Source organism: Acomys russatus, chromosome 2, assembly GCF_903995435.1.
Source record: "Acomys russatus chromosome 2, mAcoRus1.1, whole genome shotgun sequence".
NCBI lineage: Eukaryota > Metazoa > Chordata > Mammalia > Rodentia > Muridae > Acomys > Acomys russatus.
In genome coordinates this window covers 66,538,477-66,545,189 of record NC_067138.1, presented here as the reverse complement: position 1 = coordinate 66,545,189, position 6,713 = coordinate 66,538,477, and positions in this window count along the sequence as shown.

Genomic DNA, 6,713 nt, shown 5'->3' with positions numbered 1-6,713 from the left:
CATATGAAGTGGAATTCAGGCCCAGCTTGCAGACCCTGGGGGTGGGGGCGGGGGAAGGGAGCACAGGCCAGGAGCATCACCGGAGAGAGACTGACAGAGGGATGAGGGCTGCTGCTTCCACCTTTGTTCTACTTGGTGCTACAGAGATGCTGTGTCATGTCCTCTTAGAATTCAAGCAGAATTCAAGCACTACACTGTAAGCAACATCTGGGCACTAAAGCTGTCTATGGCAGCTGAATTTGGATATGTAGCATTTGAATATGCAACCAGGAAGCAAGTACTGTAAGGAACATTTCCAATTGTCATCCCCGGAATTTTTAGATTTTTCACATAAGAACCCCTTGCCATCTCCAGAAGGGAATCACCATAATATGGTTTTTATAAGTGTGTCAAAATATTTTAGAACAAAATGTTTTTCAAATTGAGGAATGTATGACAAACTTTTCAAATCATTAAGCCCATCCACCCTGACAATGGGCAAAGAGACATCTTGTTGGAGGAGTTGTACTTATACCAGTCAGGGGCAGAACAGATGGCAGTCTTTTCTCATTCTTCCTTGATGCCTGGCTTGGTGGCCAAAGAGGTTTTTATGCCTAGGACACTTAAAGAGCAAAGTAAATCCAGGCAACGCAGCACAGGAGGAGGAACACAGAGACCTGCATTTAGCCAAGTCACTCAGTGTGGGAGGGGAAAGATGCCCACAGATCTGCCCTTCACCAAACGGCATCACAGCATAGATGGTCCACAGACACAGGGTCCTGTCTACCACCACACCATGCAGTGCAGAGGGAGGATGTCACCCTGGGTCCTGCCAGCCATGTGGCCGGTCTGCAGCAGGAGCCACCACAATGTGCAGGTGTGTGGGAGACATATGGAAGAGAAAGAGAAGTCGAGCAGCTTGAGCATTATGAAGAGTGATGGAACTGGAGACTCACAGGTGGAGAGGAGTAGCCTGTTGTGAGCGGCCAGCCCCTCCACCTGGGACTATGGTGCCACTGAAGGCCACGTCTGGGTTCGTGGCTGTGCAGCAGCAGGGTTGGAAGTCCGTGGCTCATATTGTCCAAAACGTGGGCATGTCCCTCATCAGGCCAGCTGCTGGAGACCACGTGGATGTCCAGGGGCTGTGCAGAACTGGCCCCACCTTTCACAAGTGGCAGCATTCTGGAAAGCTGGCCCTGTGCGTCACCCAGGCAGCACAGTGGAGGTGGCCTCGGTGGTGCGGTGTGCTCATGAGATGTCCTTGAGGGTGTGAGTATGGGAGAGCTGATCCTGCCACTCATCTACCATGTAAGAGCACAGGTACCATGATAAAATCGGAGAGTTTGCTCAGTTCTTCTGTATGAGTGGTTTATAGATTTTCAAGTATTAGTCAGCAACCTTAGGATGTGCTGACAGATTGTGTGGGTTTTGGTTTCTGTGGTTAGAAAGCATCTAGGAAGCTGTAAATACTTACCTCTTAGATGACTGCCCAAGCTGTTTTCACTGCTTGAAAACTCCTCACAGCCCACATTGGCCACACATCTCAGCCTCCTCACCCTTCAGGATGCTGCTTTAGGATAGCGTTTCCTCTGAGCTGGGGCTGGGGTAGTTCAGAGCATGTACTGAGTTTGCTGAGGACCTGAGTTCAGTTCCCAGCACCCACATCCGGCATTTCACAACTAACCACCTCTAATTTCAATTCAAGGGAATCCAACTCCTCTTAGCTCCGCAGGCAGCTGCACTCATGTGAACAAACCCATACAAGGTATCATACATATATGGCTAAAAAGTCTTTTTAGAAGATGCCCATTTGGGGTCTGTCTGACTTTCACATGAACCCTGGTGTCCCATATTTGACCACGTTCTCTGGATGGGGAGACCTGGTACCACTCAAAGGAAGGATAGCAGGCTACCAAGAAGAGACTTGATACCCTATGAGCATATACAGGGGGAGGAGATCCCCCTCAGTCACAGTCATAGGGGAGGGGAATAAGGGGAAAATGGGAGGAAGGGAGGAATGGGAGGATACAAGGGATGAGATAACAATTGAGATGTAATATGAATAAATTAATAAAATATTAAAAAAAGAAAACTAAAAAAAAAAAAAAAGATGCCCATTTCTAAAGTTCGCCCTCTTTTTAGTGGCATTCAAGGTGGGATGGAGGAGTCTGCAGGAGTAGACAGTCCTCATACATGTTGCCTTGCTGCCATGGTTACTGCTATACCTCCTTGAGTACTGTCCCTCCCTCCGTCTTGTTTCTGCATTCTCAGCTCCTTGATCTCCACTCCCTTTCCTGTTACCTTCTTCTATGCATGACCACACTGTGATACATGCTCAATGCAGCACGATGGGTCCATGTTCACAGAAAGGTGGGTAGAGTGTGCTCACACACTTGTGAGTTGTAAAGTTGCTTCTTTTTCTTGAATGCTTGCTTGGATGGTGTCCTGCAGGTACCACATAGAACTTGCTGGAAGCTGGGCCTTGTTTTCAATCTAGCTTGTTCCTTACATCTCAACTTCTCTTGGTTCTTCTTCCTTTTTACAACCTCTCTCTCATCTATCTATCTATCTATCTATCTATCTATCTATCTATCTATTTATCTATCTATCTAATCTATCTATTTTTTATTTATTGAGAACAGGTCTTGGGCTGACAAAAAAACTTCTATGTTGCTGAGCAGCCACTGGAGCTTCCTGCCTCTACCTCTTCTGTGCTGGGATTGCAGGCTCACAACACTGCAGCTGAACTGTGAGACACTAGGGACAGAACCCTTTGTACACACTAGGCAAGTACACTGCACCAAGTGAGCTAGCTTCCCAGCTTGAAAACTCTTTCTGTTCAACCTATCACCTAAACTGTCCCTCAGCTCACAGCTGGGTTTTCTTAGTTCAAAATTCAGCTTGTTTCCAGACTACATATTTCCTAAGTGTGGCTTCTCTGCCTTGTTTAGACTCTTGGTTTACCTTCACTTAAATACTTTCAGGTTCAATGTATTCTCTGTCATCCCCCTTTTCTACAGTTTGCTCTTGGCTCCATCTAGACTTTTAAAAGATTTATTTTTATGTGTGTGTGTGTGTGTGTGTGTGTGTGTGTGTGTGTGTGTGTATTTGCCACAAGACTATGGATGTCCTTGGAGTACAGAAACAGGGGTTGGGTTACCTAGAGCTGCACTGTGAAGTGGTTGTGCTTAATATGGGTGCTGGGAACCAAACTTGGCTCCTCTAGAAGAGCAGCAAGGGCACTTAACTGCTGAGCCATTTTCTCAACCCCATCTTACCTTTTATGATGGAACATTTCTCATCCTATTGACAGTAATATAAAGAATTAAGTTCTAGAGGTTCTGGACCTTTTCTAGAGGGACAGAAGGTTAGAAAAAAAATAAATACCCATGAAAGCTCAGTTGCCTTGCCCTTTAAGTTTCACGGGAGCTTGGCTTTTGGGTACAGAGGAAGGCTCCGTGCTTTGTTGGCTCCTTTCCTCAAGAAGCTGGAGTTGGGGGAGACTCCATGTATGTAATTACATGCAAAGCAGCACACGTCCATTGTGTCATGGCTGGCCATGGGGGAAATGTGCTTGAAGAGGTGAATGACTTTCCCAAGTCAGGCAAAGAAGTCAAGTCCATCACTTCTCCAATCCACTGTATACAGCCATGTGTACCACACACAGAAAGTTTTGCTGTTATAACTTAAAATGCCCTGCTCTGAAAAACACAGAGTGTCAGTGCTCAAAAACCTTCAGCGATCTTTGGGTCTCAATTTCCCAAAGCAAGGTACTATATCCCGATGGTGCTTGGGGCCATTTTGGTGCACTGTCTGAATACAATGTCAAATGTTGATTTCTGTAGGGAGGAAATTTCAGTTTTCACATTCCAGCTTTCTTTTTGGCTTGGGAAAGGTTGCAAATGGAGTGAGGATGCCCTTTCTTTTTTTTTTTTTTTTTTTTGTCCATTACTTACTCATCATCTTTATTTGTCCTTTTGGTTAAAAAGGAAGCTGAAGCAAACAGTAGGGGCAAAACTGTCCTTAGAGCCGACTACGAGGCTTGCTTTCTAATCTTTCTGTTGTCAGCTCTTTTTTTCATGGTTAAACGTTTACATGTGGCAAGGAATATTCATTTCTGGTTAAAACTATATAAAATTTGCTTTTGTGCAATATTCACAAAAGTAAAACTATAAGATAATAATAAAAAGAAATCATAGCAGGTACTGAGACCTACAGACTGTCTGTGGAGATCCCCAGGATGAAAAGCAATCTGGCTTTCATTCTCAGAAATTCACAGGCATATGAAGACAGTGAGGATGTGTGTACGTTTCAGCTTCTGTTGTGCCACTCCTGAGCCCAGTTTTAACCATTCTTACCATTACGTATTTACCGTTGAAAGTACTTCAAAACCCGGGAGTGGCAGTAACATGCCCATCCTAATGAGTTTCTTTGTCTCGCTGTCTCTGTCTCTGTTCTCTGTTCTCTGTTCTCTGTTCTCTCTCTCTCTCTCTCTCTCTCTCTCTCTCTCTTTGTGTGTGTGTGTGTGTGTGTGTGTGTGTGTATGTGTGTCTCTCTGTCTCTCTCTGCCTTTGTCTCCCTGTCTCCCCCCCTTTCTCGGTTTTTCAAGACAGAGTTTCTCTGTGTAACCCTGGCTGCCCTGAACTCTCTTTGTAGACCAGGCTGGCCTTGAACTCACAGACATCTGCCTGCCTCTGCCTCCTCTAGTGCTGCAATCATAGGTGTGTGCCACCGCGTTTGGCTTGAGTTTGTCTCTTTAAACTTAGATCAATTCTGTTGAACTTCACAGGCTCTGTTGCACCCTACTCCTCTTAGTTGAGGCTTCCCACAATTATTTCCATGAAACACATGAATGACTTAATTCTTTCTTTTGGTGATTAACTACCAGAGAATGAAGGACTCAGTGGGAAGCAATGCAAAGCTGGGATATATCCAGGCATGCCTGCAGCTGGCAGGGCGCACACAAGCCTCTCTCCATTTCCCCAGATAATAGATTTTCTGGCTGATACTGGCCAGAGTCTGACTACCAAATGCATTCACGACTTTTTTTTTTTTGAATATGCCCGGATGCTCCTCTTGAAAGCTTGCAGGTCATGTAATCGCGAAGGTGAACTGTTGTTACAGCTGAGATAGGATAGGTGATGCTGTCTTTAGGAAGCTCTACCCTTTCATTGTCACTTTAGCTTTCACTTCTTCCAATCAAATGAGGAGAAAAAAGATACTGGCTTTGGAGAACATCTGGGGAGCACATTGCCAAGGGGATCTGTTTCTCTTTTCCTTTTACAGTAAGGGAGCCATCCTCCGCTCCAGAGATGATTAATGATCTCACACATAAGCCAAAAATCTATGAGCCTTTTACATTGCTTTCCCTCTTTCTTTTTTTATTCCTACCTGTGGACAGATAACTTCTCCCCATGCTATTGGCTCAACATGTGTTAAATTCCATTCCCCAGCCTGTGGACTGTGCTGATGGCTTTCCCTTTTGGTGCACATGAGCAATTATCTGGTAGGCATCAGAGACATTTCTGAAACCCGAGAAGCTGCCTTTGTCCTCTTCTTCACTTTTCCCCTCTTTCTGTTCAACAAAGGCAAACCACAGCCCAGACAGGAAGGCACGTTCACAAGTGTGTGGTGACCTGTCGGACTGAGCTGACTCATGGCTGAGGTCAGGGTCACCTCCTGTGGCCACCTGACTTCCGACACCACAGAGAGAGGAGATTTGGCTGCCAGCCCCCATTTCCACCCTTCCGGCAATGGCCTGAAGCCTTTCAGTTTCCTCTTGAATTCTCATGTTCCTTGAAGCATGTCTGACTCCACATCTAGGTGTAGGACCTGGGGTCTTGATGCTGTAGTCTTATGACACCAGCAGAGAATCCTCTCGGCTCTACCACTGTCCCCCAGTTCCTGACTCATGCTTCCATATTCTTTCATATTACTTTGCCCTCTCAGTCTGTGTTTATCACCACCCCTGGGCGCCCTCTCTCTCTCTCTGTCTCTGTCTCTCTCTCTCCCTCTCTCTCTCTCTCCTCTGTCTCTCTGTCTCTCTGCCTCTGTCTTTCTCTCTGTGTCTCTGTCTCTGTCTCTCTCTCTCTGTCTCTGTCTCTCTGTCTCTGTGTCTCTGTCTCTGTCTCTGCCTCTGTCTTTGTCTCTGTCTCTGTCTCTGTCTCTCTGTCTCTCTGTCTCTCTCTCTCTCTCTGTGTATGTGTATGTGTAAGTTTATAAAGAAGACAGAGGTCAACATCTGGCATTTGGTACTTGCTTTGATCACTCTCTACCTCACTTTTTGGAGAAAGGTTCTCACATTGAACCTGAATCTTAGCAATTAAATTAGACTAGATGACCACTGGTCTCTTGTCTCTGCCCTGTCATCTCCATAAATGGATTAATGATGTGCATTGCCACCACATCTGTCTTTTTTAAATTAATTTTTATTTGTTATAATTAATTCACATTACATCCCAATTGTAACCCCCTCCCTCATCCCTTTCCATTCCCAACCTCCCTCTCTCATCCCCCTATCCTCCTCCCTTAGTCCTCTGAAAGGGGAAGCCCTTCCTCCCTACCATCTGACCTCTCATTAGGACTGCCTGCATCCTCTTCCTCTGTGGCCTGGCAAGGCCACCCCACCAGGGGGAAGTGATCTAGCAGACACCGGAGTCCATGTCAGAGATAGCCCCTGCTCCCCTTACTAGGGGATTCACATGGAGATTGGGTTGCCTGCCCATCAGCCACAT